Raw genomic sequence first — 22,792 nt, 5'->3', positions numbered from 1 at the left:
TCCTCTAAACCAGTACAGTAAATGCTAGAAAAGCTGCGCGGGTTAAAATAGAAACGCTCCGTCACGAGGTAGTAAGTCTCAATAATAAATGGGCTGTAAGTCGGCGGTCCGGATCCGGACCGCGGTCCGCCTATTAGTGACCTCTGATTTATGTCGACTGTTTGTTTGTCCGCCTGTAGCACCTCATCACCAAAGTAAATTCCTCGTATGTGTAAAACACTACTTGGCAATAAAGCTCCTTCTGATTCTGATTCTAATAAGCTAAATGTAATTTATTCCTAATGAACTTGCCCAACACTGTCCCTAAACTCCCACACATCTCCTGCTCTGTGGGGCAGGAATGTGATCAGTGAATACATTTTTTTATTCTATTAGTAGAGCTGGACACTTGAAGATCAACCTATGTTGTCAAATATCTAGTGTGAGCCTTTTGTGTGAGATTTGTTGACAGTAAAACATCTAGAATAACCAGCCTTATATTCTAACATTTGCTCTCTAATCCAACATATCTGCTTTTATTCTTGTCAGACCGGCGTTTGTGTTAATTAAGGCTGTGCAAAGTTCGTCCATTTGTTCCAGTCCTCTCTTTTAGCTGCACTGGTAATTTGACCTTGGCTAAAAATCAAAGAGAACTTTTGACTTTGGATTCTGCAGCAGGTCTCTGCAGGTTTTCATAGCAAAGGAAATGACACCAACAGCAGCCCTGAGGGAGAAGAAGTCCATCTAAAAAACTGATCAGATGATTTAGAAAATGATCAGTAGGAATCTTCAACAGGCTCAAGGAGCTAAAAGATGCTGTTGATGGTGATCAACACACGGAAAGACATTATAATCTGGAGACAAGACGCATGTTGCCAACAGTAAAAGAATAGTGCAGAAATTGAGTTTAATGTGTTAAGAAGGAGGCGAGAGAGACACCAGTGTTGGCAGGTCTCTCGCTCTCCTGCAGCCAAATCCTTAAATGTTTTGGAGTTGTTATTCAGAAAAGAGCTGCTCATCAGTCTGCTCACATATCCAGCGCACTAAATCCTTTCTTCATAATCGCCAGAACACACACACGGCACTTCTGTACTTGAGAGGACACTCACTGACATAATGGAAACAGCCTCGAGGAGGCATAAACACCAGGAAAGACGTCCCCCAAAATGTCCTCCACACTCAAACCGGCCCTCGCAAACATCTCTCACACACAAACCTTTCTTCTTGGCAAACAATCAAGAGGTTTTTGGGCTTTTTTGGACGGTCGCCTGGGGCAACTGGCTGACAGACGGGCCGGTCATACGGTGTCTGTACCCACAATGCACTTCAGTTATTTTGACCATTATTTCCTAACGTCAACGCGTACGTTACAGTTTTTTCTTAATTGCTAACAAGCGTCAGTAAAAACTGAAGCCACTTTTTCAAAATTCCCAACATGCATCTTAACCAAACTGTGAATCTCACCTCCAAAACTCACTAAAGCCACCTGAACACTTTTTATTTTTCCTATAAAACATCGCCTCAGGACGATATTGTAACTTTGAGGGACTTCCCAGCCACTTTTATACTGATGGCGTTAGATGTTTGGATAACATAAGACTTTTCTCCTCCAAAGAAACTCTCAGTGACTCTCAGTGTTTCTGATTTTGACTCGCTAGTTTGTAGAATAACAGGAATACAGCAGATTCAACGCCAACAGCCAGTAAATTGTTTTATAATTATGATTCATCTTTACCAAATCCTATGGTTTCCTCTCAGCCTGGAACCAAATGATTTGTGGCCGGTTGTTGAAACACGTTCTCACTCCAAAGTCGTCACATATGGACGCTCGGTCAAAACCGTCATAGTTGAACGCTTACAGTAGGGCTCGTACAAATAGCAGAAAGGTCAGAGTAAGGAGGAGCCAGGGGACCGGCGTTTGTTTGGTGTGAAACACAGGAAAACTCTTACAACTCTGTTTCAACACATTCGCTTCTGACAGGTATAAAACCTGCGTGATGACGATAACTCAGTGTCAACTATTCGCTACCACATCGGAGCTTGTAAGCCCCGCCCCCGTGAGCGAACACTGCTCTGCTCAACACGTTCTCACTCCCGACTCGTCACACTTGGACAAGGCCTTATGGCGTCGCCTTGTAACGCCCTGGGTAGCCCTTTTACGTCATTTATTGACTTTTAGGGCTCCGCGGTCAAGTTAGCAACAACAAAAATATGTAAAGTTAGCATGCAACGACCGGTTAGACTTTCAAAATAAAACGCTAGCGTTTCGAAACATCGTCATTTTTGACACGGCACGTTATTAAAGTCGTGAAATGTTGCAGTTTTGTTGTGTTTAGGCAACAAAACTACTTGGTCCTGATCCTGGTTTGAGTTAAAATAACTACGCATGTCAGTTAACACGTATGTTAACTAACGTCACTTATGTGAATTTACATAACTTGCGTAACTTAAATAAAAATATTTAATGTTGACTTTTGGTTTCTCACAGGACACAAACCCCGGTCTATCCACCTCCTTACTCTGTTAAATATCATATACCTGCCTTTACCGACAGAAACCGACGCTACAGGGCTATTAATTCTGAATGTGTCTGAGCGTTGCACTCCCTTGGGTCCGCAGCGACACGCCCGCCACCTTTGACGTCGATTGAATGACAGTGGTCCCTGACACAAATGAAATACTAACAAACAGGCTGACAGACGGAGAATCCTTCCTTTATTAGAGAGACGAAAACACAAAAGGGCATATACATTAAATACATTTTAGCCTTTTTGGCAGGTACATGCTAAGCAAACATTTCAAATACATTTCAAATACCAATTCGCCCAGCTTGTTTTTTCTTTGTTTTCTTAGAAAGGTAAAAAATACCTACGATTTACAGGAAAATATTGAAACGGCAGGCCGAAACATGACACTAAAGGGCACCCAGAGCGTTAAAAAGGCGACTCTTTATCAAACCTGTTGTGAAACTTGCCTAGTTTCTCCCTGTAAGGAGGACATTACCAGTAGAAGGGGAAACCGTCAGGGAAAGGAAGCAGTAACACACACACAGACTTCACCTCAGCCCGTTTATCCAGTGTCCACACACATTTATCACAGCTACATTTCATATGTTTAATTAGAGCGGCAGCGCTCACTGTCCTCTCGTGTAATATCTGCACTTCAGTCTGTATTTCTGAGGCTCCATCCGTCTTACATGACGTGTGATAATTAAGGTAGCACCTGATGTTTGAGCGACGAGTAGGAAATGACTGTTTAACCTTCAGTTAACATCGCCGCCGCTCGGTCTGAGGGAATTTAATCAGCTCTGCTCTCGCTCAGGGTTTTTGTAGTCTCAGGTGGATTCAGCAGCAGGCTGAGTTTTAGCTTCTTTAAACATTTAGTTCATCCTCACTATCACCAGATTCACTCCAGCTACATCCTAGAGGTTCATCTGTCTGACGAGTTTAACATGGAAAATTGTCGGCAGTAGTTATTTCCCACCTTTAGTGCTGCTCGAATTTATTTTCTTCCACCACAAGCACAGGAGCACACACACAACCCAACAGACTAGTGGTCATGTCGTCAGAGCTGAACACACAGCTGACAATAATAAGCACAGACCAACAATGTGTGACTGCATGACCACAAAAAATAGGATGTGAACTGTATTTTATTAACTTATTAAATCAACATGTCCAAACTATAAATAGGCTAAAACAAAACAGAGACTTTTGCTAAGGATATTCCATGAACATCACGAACATCAGTGGATTAGAAGTAGTAGGCCTTGTGTGCAGTACTTCGAATTTAGAAATGATTTCTTGTCAGAAGTACACGACTCGTGCAGCAGCACCGAGTAGCTGTTTGTCTTTCACACTGCTGAAAAAAGCTCACTCCTAATGAGCTCCACAGAGCTCCTGTTCTTGCTGAGAAATTGCTAATGAACTTGAGTAATTGTAAAGGGAGGTGTGAACACAGATTCTGGCTAAAATATGTGTCATTGTTTGCAGTGAGGGGTTTCTCGAGCTGCCACTTTGAATGCACGTTGATACATTTTTTACGGCTAAGAACTGTGTCTTACCTTTGCTAGCCTTCATCTCGTCTGGCAAACATGATTTACGTTAAATGCTAACCTTATATTATTATAAGATATTTATGTCAGCCGTCAGAAGAACTACGTTACGGCAGGTAATGTGAGGTTTTCTCAGACATTTGACAGCAACTCTACGCCTGCAGAGATTTCTGAACCCTGACTGGAAGCACGTGTGGGGGTGAACAAAGGAAAATAATTACGCAAATGTTAAAGTTTGGTCTTGATCACATACGACTCTCTTCATGTACATAGTCATCACAAGTTTGCTGGATTTTTATCTCACCCTGTCTTTTTAAGATGGCTGTCGACCAAAATCCTGTAAACAACTCGCAACTTTTCCCATGAAGTTGGGAAGTGTTTATCGCGCCTTCCTCCCTCTCAGCCAGCCGGCGATCACTCATCTTGACAAGCTATCATTTGGCGCGAGACGGAGGCCGAACACCGTCTGTAAAAACTCCACAGAAGCTGAAACAAGCAGACGGAGACCGCAGAATGTAAACGAAGTCAAAACTTTTCATGCAGTCAGCAAAACAGAAGTGTATGTGGACCAAGCTGAGAATCATTTTTCATTTCTTTCACACAAAATGCATTCAATGACCACTTTCTCCAAAATGCATGAACTCTTTTCTCATTTCTGCTTCACCGCCTGCAGAACACTTTATTTCCGCAGCACATTTTTCAAATGCTAGCACACTGAGTCCCGTTAAAAACACATTCAAAACAGAATGATGCCAAATATCCTGCAGCAACCAGACTGAAAAATATCGAAAATCTTAGCAGAACATTAACATTTTATGTTTAGAGAAATGTGTGTAGTGTTTTGAATCAGTAAACAGTAAAAAAACTGCAAGCTGAGTGTGGAGCAGGAAATTTGCTTGTGTTTTAGCGGGTTTGGTTCAGGGGGCTGGTGCATCATTTACAGGCTGTGGTCATTGTGTCTCAGGTACCAGTGTTACTGTGTAAACAACTGAGAAAAACTGAATCGCAGTGCTGAAATTACAAGTAAGTCACAAGTAAATTACTGACGGCAGTGACTGCATTTCACATTTATTCTTGTTACATTTAAAATAGTACAGTCAATAAAGTGAAAATATGTTATTCTTACAGTTTCTCGCTTTGGTACTTTTCTGGAATCATCCTTAACATTTGCAAAACTATTTGTATTTGTAAACTATGGCTAAGATTTGGATAATAATGATTGAAAATGCACAAGGCTGCACTTTTTCTGTCATTTCTCCCAATAACAACTGAAACCCCAAAAAATGTTCAATCTGTCGCCTCCTGACTCCGACTGCTCATCAAGCTGCTGCTGTTACCAAGCAACAGCAGAAACCCAGATTGGGGTGAAGGCCTTCTGCTGAAATCAAAATGTTGTTTTTCTTAATTTAGCAGCTGAGCTGAGCGAGGTGAAAACATTTTTTAACACGGTTTGGAAGAACAAAACCTGTGGAGGCCCAGAGTGTTCAATATTAAATACATGAAATAATAATGAATCAAGAGATAAGAAGTCACGTGAAGAAAATGTTGGAAATATATATAAATATATAAAAGACAAGATGTTCTATTTTGTAATAGAACATTTTATTTATTTATTTTTGTCTTTGAACCGTTAAGTTACAGTTACAAGAAACTTTCAGATCTGACTTCTACCTGGACGTGACTGTTATTAATAAAACATTTTAATTCAAATTACCCTTTTCAAAAATCTGTTTTTATTTCATGATAGAATTTCCCCAACTCGTTTACTTCATGCTTTTTAAGTCAGAGTTTCACTTCTTATGAAATAAAAAGGGCATCTTAAAATTAAAATTGTCTTTAATGAAATAAAAACTTTCATTCAATAAAATTCTGTTATTATAATTATGTTGAGCTTAAATAAATCTTTCACAAGTTGTTGGTAAATGTATGATGTTGAACACTTTATACAGATCTACATAAAATTAATGACTCATCAGATTATTTGTGACACACGTTTCTAATCAATGAGCCAAAAAACGTCAAGTTTTTGGCAGTTTCAGCTTTTTGTTTGAAGGACTGTCTGACACTCGGTGTAAACTTCAGAGTTTACCCTCATCTGGATTTCATCAGGTCGGATTTTTGTTCACATTCAGAACTGAAGCCTCTTGGAAGAATGTCGAATGACAAAACATCTGCAGGATTAAAGTCCAGCTGCTTAAAACGTCCTGGACACGAGTTAAAGCAGCAAAACTAAACTGTGAAAACACTCCAAAGTATATATATATTAGTGCAGGGCAACGATTAATCGCATTGTAACGCACAAAATTGAATAATGAATTCTAAAGTAAATTATTGCACACTTTAAATTTAAATGTACTGCTATATACACAAAAGTGCACTAACATGTGGTTTGCTTTAAAAATATAAGGAGCTTTTTAACAGCAGCTATAAAAATATTTTTTGTAAACTTAAACATTAATGTAATCAAATCAAATATTAAACCTGCCTGCGTAGTCGCTTAGTTGTTCTGCGCTTCCCTTGTGAACAGACAGGGAGACAAGCGCTCCGCGAGTAAACGGCAGGCACGCTATACATAGTAACCACGGTAACGGCTTCTGTGCGCTACGCAGCTGTAGCCTATTTAACTTAAATTAAAAGTATGGGCTGCGTAATTTTACCTGATACATTCAGTTTTGCTGCCACGTGAATTCCCTCTGAATACACGTAGCCTCACCCGCCCGCCAGCCGCCGAAGTTCAATTGTCTTGAACTTTTTGTACGCAACGCACAGCCCGAATCATTGGAAGAGGGACTGATCCTCGCTGTTTGTGAGTTTCCAGAATCTACAAGTTAACAAGTTGACAAGTTAAATAATGTCGTGTAAATGATTTACGTCACGTGACTGATATGATGTACTTATTTTAACCAAACCACGACCATTTCACAACTTTTCCCACGTGTTAGACATCGTGTGACTTCGGTAATTTGACTTTCATGACACACTAAAGGTCCAGAGCTCGCACATTGTTGTAGTCGTCGTTTGCGGAACAGATATGTCGTTGTGGGGCATCTGACGATCGATCTATTTTGTCGTTTAGGTACGAGGACGTTTTGTTTTAGCGTTTGGTCTGTGAGACGTCATGCTCCTGGTTTAATAAGTCAGTGTGAACACCACTCAGCAGATAAACTAAGTCTAACAAAGTGAAACTGCTCCAGTAAAGTGAGCCTAAAACTTAAAAGGCTTCAGTGCTTTAGTCACTTTCCTCCTCTGCTCCGTACATCTGAAGGAAAACCAGTGGAAAACGTCCAAATCCCGCCACAGTTTCTTGATCTGTATTCAGCCATGCGTGCTGCACAGAGAGAAGAAGGTCAGAGGGGAGAGAGGACAGATAAGAAAAGAGAAAGACACTTAAAAGAGGGTGTTTGAGATGAGCGCTGCATACCAATGAGGAGGCCTGCAGGGTCACAACAAAGCCGTCTGAACAGCGTCAACAAGGCCGCGTCTCTGCTATTCTCTCTGAAGCCAAGGCCGACCCCGAGACAGGCTCTAACGCCGCCGCCGTTTAGCTGCAGCTCTGCTTCTGAACTTCACGCCACACTTGGATCATGTTGGAAAATATCCGCCCTAACAGGTTTTTCTATACCAATAGTTCCTCGTTAAAGTGACACTGCTGAATAAAGGAGGTTTGGGGGCAGCCATTTGATCAGCTGTGAGTTTGAAAATGACCTCTGATCCTCTGGTTATTATTATAATAATGGTATAATAATGGTTCTTTTTGTATAATTTAACTAAGAAAAGGAATCAAAACCAGCTGTACTTTCAGCACATTCACGCTTTTCTAACTGTAATGTATCATAAATGATTAGGTGTTTTGTGTTTTTTGTTTGTAAAAAGGTAAAAAGTTATTAGATATTTTCTATTTTGTCCTGCACAAGTTGAACAGGATCTGTTTTCCACTTGCTTTTTCTTGACTTTTAACTACTAGCATTTGCCTTTTCTGGATATTTTTCTGAATTTTTACAGCTTCTCATCATGTGATCTGGGTAATTAATAATTTCCCTGACTTATTAGTGTCTTTTGTGAAGCTCAGTCACACGTTAGACCCACTGAATGCTGCAAACTTCAAAGCATTTAAAAAAGGTTTCAAAACATCTCGCCACAGAGCTGTAGTTAGCCAGCTGGCTAACACTGGCACATTTACAGCAATGTCGATTACTTCATAGTTTGCTTATTTACGTTGTGTTTGCTGATGAGAAAGCTACTTCTTGTTCAGGAATTGCTGTGCAGGACTGAACTTAGTCCCTGTTAATGTGTGTCAAGTGTAGCAGGGGGATTATTTTAGTGATATATATGAATTCTAGCCGTAGATAACAATAAGCACGCCAAACCTCACGTGCTAATATGGAAAATGTGTTGTATTTATTTAGCATTATGTTAGCATGCCATGTTAATATCCACTGAGGTTGAAGATAAATCAGTTGTTAGTTGGTATTCTGGTGTGAAGTGGTAAGTTTGACCTGCAGGTGGCGCTAGATAAAAATTTAAAAAAAGATTCTACGTCTGAGGACTAAAAATATCTTCACCAATTTTATGGGCAATCCATCTGATGTTTGTGGAAATGTTTCAGTCTGGGCCAGGGTTGGATAGAGTTTGACATTTTTAGATATTCGTGCTGAAGACAAAGAAAACCTTTACTCATTCAAGGGTTTAAGTTAGAACAGACTTAATCTCTGAAGCCAAACTGGTTTTCTACCAGATACCAAACACTGTCTGTCAAAGTGATGACGCTGACATCTACAAGATGTCCGTTTGATGGAAGAATGATGTTTCACTCAGTGTAAACATCATAAAACTCTTTCCAGCAAGGAACAGAAATATTTCTACAGCCTTTACTTTAGGGACGTTAAAGGAAACAGGATGTTGAGATTAAGAATCACCTGATGCCAACTTTCTGCGCTTCACAGTTTTCGATTCAGTGTTTTCAGCGAGGACCAAAAAAGTGTTGAAGCAGAAAGACTTTGTTTCAGTGCTCTCCTCGGAATCGCCCTTTTGTTCGCTGTAGGTGTGTGTGGTCTGTGAGTTTGCACGCTTCCCGTCTCTTCATCACGCTCTCTTTGAGCTCGGTCTGAGAGCAGGAGCGCCTGAGTGAGGGTGAATGTGAGTTTTGACAGGTTTTTTAACGAACTCAGCACAAAGCAGCCTCAGCTCTCTAACTGCCTCACTGTGTCAGACACGGCTCATGAAATATTCACCCTCGCCGTAGGACGCTAAAACAACAGACTGCAGCTGTATGAATGAGGCTGATGAGCAGCTGCTCTGCGTGTGGCGTGTTAGTGTAGGAGCTGCTTGAATTTTCCACAGGAACAGTCTTTAGAAAACCGTCTGTATAAAAGATAAATGTGACGTTCCTGAAGGCCCCAGTTTTTAAAGCTCTAAACCAGTGAACTACGGATCATCGTCTATCAAATCTGCTTTCAGGTCATTTCTATAATAAAATACTTGCAGAGACTTTGTGTTGCGTTCAAGGACGCTCAGACAAACATGAAACTAAACGTGAAACTACAGCACGCAGCAGATTATGGAAAATGTAATTCAGAAAACAAACAAGAAGCCAACATCAGGCATTTAGGTAACTTTTTCACAGTTCCAACAACAGTTTGAGGAGCTGCTATTTGTTGTGAACTGGGAACGCTCGTCTTTCTTAGGACGCTGTTTTGGGGGACTTTTTTTTTAGGAACTTTGATTAATTACAAGTGTGCATCGATTGGTAGCCAGCCTCTAAGTTTACAAGAATGTGCCTAATTTTAAAATACGTGGCAAACTACGCTGGACTACATACAGACAGCTTTCGTTTTCGTTAATAGTAGTAGCTCTGGGGCCCGTTTAATACGGGCTTCAGCACCTTCCCTTGGTATTTCCCCTGAAACATTTTGTTCACATGACATAAAACTAAAATAAGATAACACTAAAGGCCGTCTGCGTCACTCCAGCGTTCCCATTGGCGGTGCAAACACAAACAGGGAAAAGGTCCTTGAAGGTCGGCAGCTGGAAAACTTGAAGGGGATGTTGAAGACGAGAGTCCATGCAAAAAAGGGGCTGTTATTAACAAATATTTTATTAAATAGAGAGGAAAAGAAAAGGACAAACGATCCATAACTTAAACCCACAGCCTCACTGCAGGGGGAGTCGGGCCTCTCCGTGGCTTTCTGGCTGTGTGAGCTGCTCAGAGCAGGAAAAACATTCATCAGTTGCAAATGAACAGCTTCAGAAAGATCATGAAGAATAATTAAATAAGTATGTGATCATAAAGAAGATTTATTCAGACGTTGTATTATATAAGAGTAAAAAGGAAAATATTACTATGGAGCAGTCACTCACTGCACAGATACCCTAACGAGGAAATTGATTGATTAACTCTGATTAACTCTGTCCTGAAAGTAATGTTGGAAACGGGACCTTGTGAGTTTCTTGGGCCATTCAACAATAACTGTGACGCAAAGAGACAAAACTAAACGCAGAAATCTGCAGGAAATTCAGAAAGCAACGAACTGAAAGCAACTGCTGAGTGGCAGAAAGGCCGCCTCGAAGAAAGGAAATCTAAAAGCTGATGTTGCCTTTTGGAAAGTTGGAAAGAAGGATGTGACTGTGTGAGTTAAAGGACGAAACCTTTAATCACCGAAAGCCACAAAAACGTTCAGAGACAGTTACAACAGTCTGATCAGCTGTCCTGGCAGTTTTATATCTCAGTGTTGTTAATTTATTTTGCAAGTATTCATCGTCCTCAAATGTTTCTTCTTATCTTGGAAGGAAAACGACATTGAAGCCAACATCACTGGGCTTCTAACACTGCATGAACTAATACTGTGTTTATAAATATACAAACGTTTTGTTTCTGCAGCTTTATTTCTGTCTGCTTTTCCTGCTAGAGAAATAGTTTTCAGATATGTTTATTTAATCACTATTATTGTGTTTTTCTTCCTGGTTCAAGTATGCAGCGATGCCTGCAGCTGATTTGATTTGTGAATTACATATATATGTGTTTCACTGCTGGAGTCGGTCACATGCAGGCTTGTTGGCAGCAGACAGTTCGGTTTTATTGGATGTGTTTACTTTTTAAAGAGTTCATGCCTTCAGGTTCATGATAATGACGACTCTCAGCGTCTGAGCGGGTCTCAACATGCTGTTTGACCACAGGCGTTTTAGTTCAGCCGCAGAGAGAGACTGAGACGCTGGCTTCTGCGCTTCACTGTGACGGCGTCATGCTTTAACGGGTGAGCGATTTATCAGTCTAAGCAGGCGGCTGCATGAAGCCGCAGAACGTCTGGAGCGTGTCTGCGTACGGCGGCACAGCGAGCGTGAATTTGGCTTCCACAAAATGTCCTTTTTCTGACATCAAAGGAAGGTTAAAATCAAGTGCAACTGGACTTGGTTGAAGATATTCGAACCAGGTCCAGTTGCCGTTGATTTTCACCTGACTGAGAACCTTCACAGACCTTTTCTGACACTTCACAGGCCAACTGATTAATCAAGAAAATAACTGGCGGCCCTACAATCCAGGGTTGCTGGTGAGGTCGCTCCCTGGCACCCATCACCTGAAACCCTCTTTTTTTAAACATGTGGGCGCATTGAGATCCGGCTCTTTCTTGTGAAAGAAGCTGTGATTGGTTGCGGTCCAACATGTAGTCTGCTGTGTACCCTCAGTAAAGGCACGACTGATTATGACTCTGAAACATCGTGACGTCTGAATGCAGAGGTGACCCGGACTCGTCTCTCCAGAAGCCTGAAATACTGTAACTGTGCGATCAAAGCTCCACCGTTTTCCTCCAACACCTTCATGTTCCAACGAAAAGAAATGGACTAAAAGCTGCTGCGCGTCCGCTGACAGAAGAGTGTGGTCACCCGCAGTGTTTAGTGCTTCATTACGTCAATAGCTGTAAAGAACAGTCACCTGCTCATTGGCTTGTTTCAGAGGCCAACTGCTGCCAAAGCGCTCTGTGCAAACTTTATGTGTGTTTAAGGGAAAACAGAGTGTGTTTGTGTGTGTGTGTTCATTATCAGGGAAACAGTGATGCACACTGTGTTGTGGCCTGCAGCTGTGGACTCACCAGCTGTGAGATCAGCCTACACTTCCAGTGAACTGACCCCGAGGTCAACCGCTCCACCCACGCTGTGTGTGTGTGTGCAGATACATGAACATGTAGCGGTGAATACAAGCCATTCAGCCCACACCTCATACATCCCACCGACTGTAAAAATCACAGTATTGTTCTTGGAGCTCGCCGCCTGCTCGGCACAACAAGAGCACTCATGGAGTGTTGATTTACACTGGAGGCTCATGGGAATACTGTACATCACTGCACTTGACCTCTGACCTCCCGTCACCGGTGATGAATTGCTCACTGTGGCCTGTTTAGAGGCGACGTTTTTCACTTGATGTGATTCTTTATTGATCCACATGGGAAGCTTCCTTCCTTCGTGTCACGTAGTTCGTCCGGCCGCAGAGCTGCATCTCTAGAGATGGTTGGGTTTCAGTGTTGCTCAAAGACGCTTCAGCAGCTTTAAGTGAAGCGTGCGGCCTGCCCCACGTTACTGACTTGTTATTAATTTGTCCTTTTCGTGCTTCTACCACCTTCTTCAGATTCAGAGAGTTTTGCCTGATTTTACTGACATGTTTACATTTTGTTGATTTGGTAACCAGTGTTTGCATTTTGTGCTTCTACTGTGATTAAGTGGGCTACGTAGTTAATTGATTTCCTTTTGTGTCTGTTTTAACTGTGTTTATTGTTGTTTTACGATCAGGAGTCTCCACAGGGTGTGCCGTCAGTGGATTTTAGCGTACTTAGCTGTAGACTCTCTGACGTCACATTCTCACTCCCAACTCGTCAGCTCGCCTTGGTGTTGCTTTTTTAACGCCCTGGGTGCCCTTCAGCGTTTTTTGAACATGTAACCTACACTAACCATGTTCCGTACACTTTGCGCACATCACTGCACTCCACTGACCACCACATTATTGTTGAGAGCCTGACAAGCATGTTTGTATGCTCACTCCCTGGGGGAATACCTATTGGACGGTTTATTCTTTGATTTATGTCTTTGAACCAATAGTATTTAAGATAAGTGGGGAAAAGTACCTCCCCCGCATGTGTACGGATGTTCACTAGGGTTAACGGTGTTCCGTACAGACCGAATAACTTGATTTCAATGGCGAAAATGGACGTTATTACATGTACCATATGTGAGTTATTAATTTATTTTAAAAGAGAGGACGTTATTACCATATCTTTCTGAAGAACAAGAATAAGGGGAAACAATGTGCATTTGTTAGAAATTTTTTAACCTGATTTTAATCCTTTATAAATAGAAACGTCATCACTGCACACAGGATGACATGCAAACAGCGTCTGTGTCGACTGACGTGCTGCGTCTTTGCTGCCTGTCATTGCCCGGAAATAAAAAATCCTATTTCAAAGAATTTATTCAACAAAATGTAATATATTTGATTTGTGATAACATAATAACCATTTCATAAAGAGTGAAGTACTGTGAGGAGCATTAATTCAAACTAAACTTTTTTGGTCGGGAATAAAAGAGGGGGAAATTAGGATTACACACATATATAGTTTATGTATGACCTGGAAGTATTTATTTAGCGATCGGCGGGAAAAGGTCATCTGTACGGAATATCGTTGTGTGCGGAACATGGTTAGTCTGCGTTAGGGCTCTGCAGGGAAGTTAGCAACAATAAAAATGCAGCGTCCGGTTAGACTTATAAAATAAAACTAGTGTTAACGTTGTGAAACGTCGCAATTTAGTTAGATTTAGGCACCAAAACTACTTAGGAAAAGATCCTGGTTTGGGTTAAATATTACGTCACTTACAGTTACGTAAGTTAAATAACGTTACTTTGCGTAACTTTACGTACATGATCCTGCGTAAATCAAATACAAACGGGAAAAAACGAACACCGGTCTCCTGAGTGAAAGTTTTCGGGCCTCCCTTTCTCCCAAACCACCTCCTTACTCTGACTTTTGTGTTAAATATCCTCCCCCGGTGCGTCAACGGGTCTTAACCATGCGTCCAAATGTGACGACTTGTGGACGATATTACTCCACAATGAAAGTCCAGTTAAATATGATGGGTTTTGATTGGATAAATGTCGCCAAGTGCAGGATGTTTCATAAAAAGAGAGGCATTTTCATGACTTTCAGTGTCAGACTGAAACATCAGCAGCAGCTGTTGGATGGATGCTGACGGTTCATGTTCCCCTCAGGACGACGTCTCATAACTTTGCTGATCCTCTTACTTTTTATCTAGCGCCACCATGGGGTCAACATGTTAATAATGCGTCCAAAACTTTGGTTTACTCTGTGTTTACTGTTACTTAGCAGGCGGGTCTGGGCTGGTCATAAATATTTCTGCCGTAATGGCTGATAAGAGACGGGCTCTTCTCCAAAGCAGGGATCACATCTACAAGACGTTTTTAAACTGGCTCACCTTGTGCTTCTGTGCTCTTTCTGGAAATAACATTTGCTTCTCAGCAGACGCAATTGTTTTGATTTGACATTGTTGCACTGTTAGTTCACGATGCACTGTACTGTAAAGAAGAGGGGGGAGGAGCTGGCTCATGTTGACGTGTGTTTATATCAAACTGTTTCTGTAACAAAGACATTTAAGTAAATAAGACAGAAAATCTTCCCGGTGCTGTGTCTCTTTCTGTAGCTCTGGTATTGACTGGACTAACAATCTAACTACCCTAAATGAGACACCTTGATGTCAGAGAAATGAAAGTTAACCTCCTGGTACATGAGCTTTTCTCTGTTAATATACTGCAGCTACATTTTTGGAGTGAATATCCAAAATGGCTTCTTTTGTATCGACAGTGCAGCCGCTAAAGGCTGCAGCTTCTGTATTCAACAAAACAGCATCAGATGGTTTTAATTAGAAGAGATTCCTCTTTCAGATGCAATAAAATGCGTCGCTACACTCCCTGAGAGAATCTTTAATTCCTTCCAATAGCTTCGAGTAAAATCCTTCAGGCTCCTAATTCCTGAAAAGCCGTTACAACCTCAGCAAGTCTCTCTCTCTACCGCTGCGGAGCTCGCTCGGCCGACCGAGGCCTTTTGGGCTCAATACACACAGGAATGTCATTAAGGCGTTTTAATGATCCTTGTGTGTTCGGGCTTTACCATTATGGAATGTAATGGTGAGAGCCGAACAACAAAGGCCGCCTTTCACTGTGAACGAGAGCGTCTCGGCTTTCTCCGGCTGCCCACAGAAGAAAAACGTCCACTGAAGCAAAAGTATTCAATCAGAGTAAAACACAACAGAGGGCATGTTAAAATACTGCATTTGCATTTTTACTGAGGCAAAAGTAAAGAAGGATTAGCTGTAAAATATCTTTGAATCTCCACTAGTGGTTTCAAAAGAGAAGATAAAAGAATGTAAAGAAAGGAAAGAAAGAGGCGAAGAGGCAGGAAGCTAGAGAGGACAGTGATGAAAAGAAGAAAAAGGAAGGAAAGAGGTGAAGAGAAGAAAAGTAGGAAGAAAGAAAACTGAAAGAAAAAAGAAAATGTGTAAAGACAGAAAAGAGGGAAGGAAAGAGGCGAAGTGAGGAAGATGAGAAGGAAAAAGAAACGAGAAGAGAGGAGAGTTGGCAGAGTAGGATGAAACAAAGAAGAGAAAAAGCTGAAAAGCTTAAAGGGAAGAGAAACAAAAGAGAAAACAGAAATAAAGGAAGGAAGAAATGAGAAACAAAAAAGAGAAGGGAAGAAAGAACGATGAGAGGAAAAGATGGAAAAAGCCATTCATCTCCGGCTGTAGAGGAGTAAAAAGCACACGATTCTTCTCGGAGTGGATGAAAAGCAACATGTCTCGTAAGTGGAAGAACTCAAGTAAAAAGCCTCGGTGACGTTTCAAAGTAATCTCGCTCCCTCTGCGGTCAGGCTGCAGTTTGGCAGACGGACCTGAAGTTCATTAGCAGGTTTTAATGTTTCAGTCTGGAGCTCATTTGTTTCTGTCGTCAGCTCGAGGGGAGTCGGCCAAATAAACTCTCTGGATCTTCTGCTGTTTGCTGGCATGAACCGGCGACTGACTCTTAATTGGATCCATGTTGTTCAGCTGGACTCCGGCGCTCACACTGCGAGACTGTGTTTACTCTCCGCACTGGAAGCTTCCTAAACAGCCACTAGGGGAATGTGAGCATCTGTTCGCGCGTAGACGCACACCTGCTGCGACTCAACCCGGGAGCCGGACCCTCCGAAATCCAAGGCTAGGTGGAGGCGGGTCAACAACCCCTGTCGCTGCAACACGTCCTCAACGACAAAATAGGTAGACAGTCAAAGACTCCAGGAACGTGTACGACGGGAAAGTATCAGTGCAGCAACACGAGTACGTCACGTAAGTCGAACACGTGGTTAAAGTTGGTCAAAATTTGGTTGGTTTAGGCAAAAAAACTACTTGTTCGGTTTAGGAAAACTTTGTGATCTGGGTTCAAATAAGTACGTAAGGCATTAAGTAAGCATCAGGCCTGATGTAACATACGTATCACGGTAAATGTATCACACATGAGGGAAATTACCTACGTAACGTTCTTTAAATCAAAACTTTAAATAACTTCCTGCAGCGATCTATACTTGCTTTTTATAATACGCCACCCAGCTTCTTCCTTTGCTACCGGAATACGGCCACTAGCGGTCACGACATAACAAAAAAACATATATATCAATATCAATTTTATTTATATAGCACACTTAAAACAACAAAGGTTGACCAAGGTGCTTCACACGTTACAAAATACAACAACAAACAGTAATTACACAGTAAAAGTACAGCAATAAAACATTATGATAGACAGTATTTGATATATAGTGATATTAAAATAGCCAGGGATAATAACTGGCTTTGCTCAAAGGAAATGCCAAAGAAAAGAGACGTGTTTATAAGAGTGATTTGAAGCGTTTGAGAGTTGGGGCGGTTCTGATCTGGACTGGCAGGTTGTTCCACAGGTTAGGGGGGTTTTCGTCTCTGGTTTTAAGTCTGCTTCTGGGTCCGTCCAGGAGACTGGCAGATCTCAGCGCTCTATCTGGACTGTGAACGTGAAGAAGCTCTGTTAACTAAAGTGGAGCCAGTCCATTAAGGTATTTAAAAGTTAAAAGTAAGATTTTAAAATCACTCCTGGAGCGCAACACAGGTGTGATGTGGTCCCTCTTCTTCTTTCCTGTCAGGAGGCGGGCAGCAGCATTTTAGAAACACATTCTCACACCCAACTCACTCTTTAACGCCCTGTGAACCCCTTTAGCGTTGTTTTTCAACGTTTAGGGCTCCGCGGTCCAGTTAGCAACAATAAATATGCAACGTCTGGTCACGTTAGCAAGAATAAATTAGTTACTTGTAATATTTCCTAGCATAACTTTTTGCTTCACACCGTAAACTGTGTTAACGACATGGGAGTGAGACCGGCTGCTCCCAAGAGAGAGAGATATAAAGTCCCATTCAGACGGGATGAAAATTACCAGATGTTTCTGAAACAGACATTCAGCAGGACAAAGACCCAAAAAATGAAGCAACAATGGAGAGACGTGAAGCAACTTTACTACGTGAGGCTTTTGAGTCAAAGATCGTTCCCAGAGTAATAACTCAAATCTGATTTATGTGACACACCCTGACATCATTCAATGGGACGTCGCGTCCATCGTCCAACCTTTTATTATCTTATTTTCAGTTCAAGAAAACAGAACGTTTGGGACTTTAGCCACTTGCACGTTCCTGGATTGTGCATCCCGAAAACAATATTGCAGGGAACAAAAGCACAAACATGAGTTTTTGTCTTCCTCTAAATATAAAATAGAATATGAGCGTAAAAACAAATGCAGACACATCTCAATCCCACGTGGAAGCTGTTTTTTAGTTTACACACAAAGATTTCCTCAGTACGCAGGTTTCCCTTTCACACACACTCAGCAGTAAGTGCAAGCTGATCCTCTCACAGCGCGGTGGGAAAGTTTACAGGCTGCAGGGTTGAGGAAGGAGGAAGCAGCTGCAGAGTGTGATGTGATGTAAGGAGGAGGAAATCCAGGGAATTAGAGGGGATATGTGAAAGCTGCAGCGCTCACAGCGCTGAACTGAAGACCAGAGTCTGCAGATGTCCAAATCCACCTTCTTAAAAAAGGAGTCGTGTGTTTCTGAAGGACGAGGCGCTTTAAGTTGAAGCATGAGAGCAGGTTTCTAATAAGGTTATAGAGTCACAGTCGTCCGTTTGAAGAGCAGTGAGCTGAAGTACAGTAAAGAGGGCATCAGGGAGAAAGTGCTGCATTAAGAAATACAACTCAAAAGGTGTCTGTTAATGCCACTACGTGCTCTATGCTGAAGCATGGGGCTGTAAGCTAGGATGAACCCATGTGGACTTAATTACCAGTTAAAGCAGGAATGGAGAGCACATTTTGGCTCCACGTTATCTGAGTTCATTTGACCGCTAGACCGTTTCTTCAGTCAGTACAGAATACTGAGCGACGCTGAGTGACGCTGGGTGGGTCAGAAACCGGACTTTCTGCCAGGAGACTGGCGTTTGTTAAAGTGTGATTTATGCTTCTGCGTCGAATCGACAGCGTAGCCCCGTACCCTACGCAGTAACCCGACAAGCACCTCCTCAAAAATGGAAATCATGTCGGGGCAACGCAAACCGTAAGAACTACTGATGGAGTGCTACGTTATGAAGTCAATTTTACTAGCGGCTAAACCGGCGGCTGTAACACGGTGGGATCAATATATTTGACGTCACAACCTGAGCGAAATTACTCGTTTCACTCTCATCAAGTGATCAGATTTGGTCAATAACATTTGGAAAAATCAACACCAGCCGCACATATATAATTTACCCCCATTCAACTTAGTGGAGGGCTACACCTGCTCGGACGTCAAAGGTAAACACAGTGGACGCCGTAGCGCTGCCGCCTTTTTAACCTTTGCTACGAAAGTTACGGAACTTAATTTATGTAATCTACCCACTTATTTTAAGCCAAACCATGATGTTGTCCTAAACCTGACCAAATTGCGATGTTTCACAAGATAACTACTTTTATTTTTGAAAGTCTAACCTTCTAATCAATGTTGCATATTTATTGTAGCTAACTTTACCGCGGCGTCCTACACATCCAAAAACAACGCTAAAGGGAATCCATGCCGTTACAAAGGAAAACACCTAGGGGTCTTGACCAAGCGTCCAAATGTGACGCCCTGGCATTATAACGGGTTGGGAGAAGTGTGACACGTCTACCAGCAGTTCTGACGCTCACTGATGAACACGTCGTGTCCTGTTTGTTTAACCTGCACACAAACAGAACTGTAAAAACCAGAGTTCGTTGTTGTGGAGTAACGGCAGTACGTATCTACGCCGCCTCGTGCTACAGCGCAGCATCTCTGTCTTATTTCTCAGCCTCAAGGCTCCAGAAAAACATCCTTCTTAACAAATCTGCTCCTTCAGGCGTGTCCAAAAAGAGAGCTTGTTAGTGGGCGACTTGCTCGCTGCAGCTTGGCCGTGTCCACTTCACTCCCTCCTTCAGTCATCAGCAATAAACTACAGCGATATTGGACATTTTGTTGTTAGTAGAAAGTCGTGTACAGGCCGTGGACTTTTATTGCTCTATTGCGAGAATCTATTTCAGACTGAGAGTTAAACACTTTTGATTTGTGTGATTCTTTGAGCTTGTGGATGCTTTTGGTTCTGACTAATTTTGGACTTCTGCAGTCACTTCACACTGAAAGTAACTCTGGGAAGGATTAACACTATACATTATAGTAGTAATGGTCTACAATATAGTAGTACAGCTACAACACACACAGCAGTGATGTGATGAGAGACAGCAGGAACTATTAGGAACTCAGACGGGAGGAAGGGGGGCGATAATTGCAGAGTCTCCTGTGACTCTCAACACCTCTCCTCCCACTCCTGTTGAGTCCATCAACACACACACACACACACACTGAGATAAGGCAAAACACTTATAGGTTTTATCTGAGAGGGAGGAGAACGATCCAATGAGAGACCAAAGCAGAAACCAGAGAGGAGACAGGTGGAGCAGTGAATAGTTCAGGTATGCAGGAAGTTAAAGACTCCTGCAGTGTTTTATGAAACCTGATAATCAGAGAAATATTTGTTTCTGAAGTCGCTTGAGGTCAAGACTTTACAATCCCTCTGACAAGGGAAGCAGTAATGGCATGAATAGACCTTAAACTCTTCCTCCTTAGATTCACCTGCTGCCTCTGTGTTTCATGACAGGTGGAAGGTTTCACCAAACTACATTATAAATACAGCAGAAAACACAGAAAGTAGGTGTTACTAACTTCTCCTCACATTATGGAGAACACACTATCCCTGTCTGTTTACTTGACATATAATACATGTAAAAATGTATTGCAAAATACAAGTGAGAACTCATTCATTTATCGTCCAGTTAGCACGACGAGAGAGCAGGTTTTTACCTCGTCACCAAGTTATTTCTTTGCTGTGCCACTTTCTGCTGTGACCAGGTTTCGGTCGTGTCCTGTTCATGCCAGCGCTTTTTTCATAAACTCAAAGCTATAATTTCTGCAACTAATATTTACTGTAGGATTCTGTTTCAAGGAGCGGCTGTTTACAAACTCTTCTAGGTGGTTTCAGTCACCTCTCAGTGTCAAATCAAACTTTGGAGACAAACCATAAAGACAAAGGGACATTGTGAAAATGATGCAGTAATTTATTACATTTTAAACACACGTGCAGGTCTGATCGAGACGAATCGACTGATTGGGATTGTCTGTTCTCAAGTTATCGGCCTATAAAGCATGGGACTTCTTTAGGTCATAGGAATATTGATCAATATTATTTTGAAGAAAAACTCCAGTAAAAGTGAACATGTAAACAGTAAATATGGCCAAAACATGGACATTCACATTTTAATTGTATAATAACTTTTGTATTTTAGTTTCTTTTCATCAAATTTACAGCTACAGGTGTCTTCCAGGTGTATTAGAAGATATTAATTTGCATTATAATCTACAGGATGATGGTTTTGATGGTGATGTTGCAATTAAAATAAAGATTTTATACCAGGCGTGGATGAATATATCATATTTTCCTTTTCTCCATTTAGTCTGTAATGGCAAAATAAATAGGTTTAATTTATTGAATAATCCTTCTTAGCTTCTGACCTTTCAAAGGAGACCAGATTTATGTATCTAGGCCTAATGGTTGAGGAGTTATTCCTGATTCATTCTGTGCATTTAAGCTGTTTTTCCTGGAAATAGGTGGCAGTTTCCGAGAGGTTAAATATTTCTGACATCCCCTAAACCCTCCAAAATAAGGCCGTGCATCATAATTAACATGATAAAAATATAAGTCTATATAAGTTGGTTTTCAAACTGCATTGATCCAGCGGCCACCACCGTGTCAGTCTGAGATTCACAGCTCTTACGTTAACATTCAGATATAGAAACCATCCGCGGATGTTCAGGCCTCGGCTCTAAAGTCTCCTCTTCAACATGTTAACTGCCTGATGTTGAAAAGCTTTCATCAGCTGTTAACAGAGTCTCTCTTTCTCAGGCCAGTTAACCCTGTCTGCATACCTGTCTCCTCGTCTTCTCTTCCTCCGTGTACCTGTCTTTCTGTCCGTCACACTTCCTGCCTCTCTAACCACGACTCATATTACCTTGTGGGCTCGACCACAGGATCTGGACTAACTAGTGGAGATTGATGATTTAAATCCTGTGATTTTGATATTTTCTTCACCTGCACGTCATAATTCAAGCAATTTAAAATTCCTGCTGTTATGAATTCTGCCTTTACACTGTGTCGTGGGTTAAAACAGCGAACTGCTGGTATAAACCGCCAGACGGTCGTCCAGCGGAGGTGTGCGATGTCTGAGCTTCTTACTGACTGATGTTTGTGTTGGAATGCGGGCAGAGCGAGGATTAGCTGGGTAATCCCCGACCAGAGCAACGCTAATCTTCAACCTCCTCCCTCACACCTCTGGACAGTAAGCCGTTCAGACGCTGCACAGGATGTATGTGTGTGTTCATTACTGCTAGTTCGCTGAGAGACGTAGACTCGTGTCCTTCAGGTTCTCTAGAGATAGAAAAATAGACGTGCAACAAAGAGTGAAGCTGAAGGTCACAGATATTTAGAAAAGCTCAGAACCTGTTCTATCAGGGTTGTCTTAGAAAGGAAGTGGTGCTGCTGTGGTTCAAAGCAAAGCAATGTTTTCACGTTCATAAATTTGCTAATTTAGGTAGTTCACAGACTGTCTGCTCCTTCTTGGGCTCACTAAAGTCATTACACATGCACATTGCATCGTGACAACAGGGTCTTTTGCAGAGGTTCGTTTTCATCATATTGACTTCTCCCCAAACATACTGCATACCGTAAAACTTCAACTGGTAGCTGGGTCCCAAACAGCCGCCTGGCCCGTTTACTGGCCTGGTGTGGGAACACATTTTGACAAACGCAGGTCTCCATTAAACACTGAGCTAGAGTCCAAGTCAAGTCTCAAGTCTCTGAGCTAGAGTCCAAGTCAAGTCTCAAGTCACTGAGCTAGAGTCCAAGTCAAGTCTCAAGTCTCTGAGCTAGAGTCCAAGTCAAGTCTCAAGTCTTTCAGCTAGAGTCCAAGTCAAGTCTCAAGTCTCTGAGCTAGAGTCCAAGTCAAGTCTCAAATCTCTGAGCTAGAGTCCAAGTCAAGTCTCAAGTCACTGAGCTAGAGTCCAAGTCAAGTCTCAAGTCTCTGAGCTAGAGTCCAAGTCAAGTCTCAAGTC

The 22,792-nt window shown here is 41.9% G+C and overlaps 1 protein-coding gene across 3 annotated transcripts in view; it reads left to right on the top strand.

Annotated features, from left to right (window-relative positions):
- dipk1c (divergent protein kinase domain 1C) overlaps positions 1-22,792 on the top strand; it is a 55,874-nt gene that overhangs the window by 17,864 nt on the left and 15,218 nt on the right. The window contains exon 1 of one of the 3 annotated variants that reach the window (XM_046044725.1): positions 6,714-6,839. The exons of the other annotated variants lie outside the window; for them this stretch is intronic. The gene's annotated coding sequence lies outside the window, so the exon portion shown is untranslated. Of the gene's footprint in view, positions 1-6,713; positions 6,840-22,792 lie in introns of those variants that run through there. 3 annotated transcript variants of the gene reach the window in all.

The sequence above is a fragment of the Micropterus dolomieu genome, linkage group LG01 (assembly GCF_021292245.1).
Source record: "Micropterus dolomieu isolate WLL.071019.BEF.003 ecotype Adirondacks linkage group LG01, ASM2129224v1, whole genome shotgun sequence".
Lineage (NCBI taxonomy): Eukaryota > Metazoa > Chordata > Actinopteri > Centrarchiformes > Centrarchidae > Micropterus > Micropterus dolomieu.
This window is presented reverse-complemented; position numbering and strand designations above follow the sequence as displayed.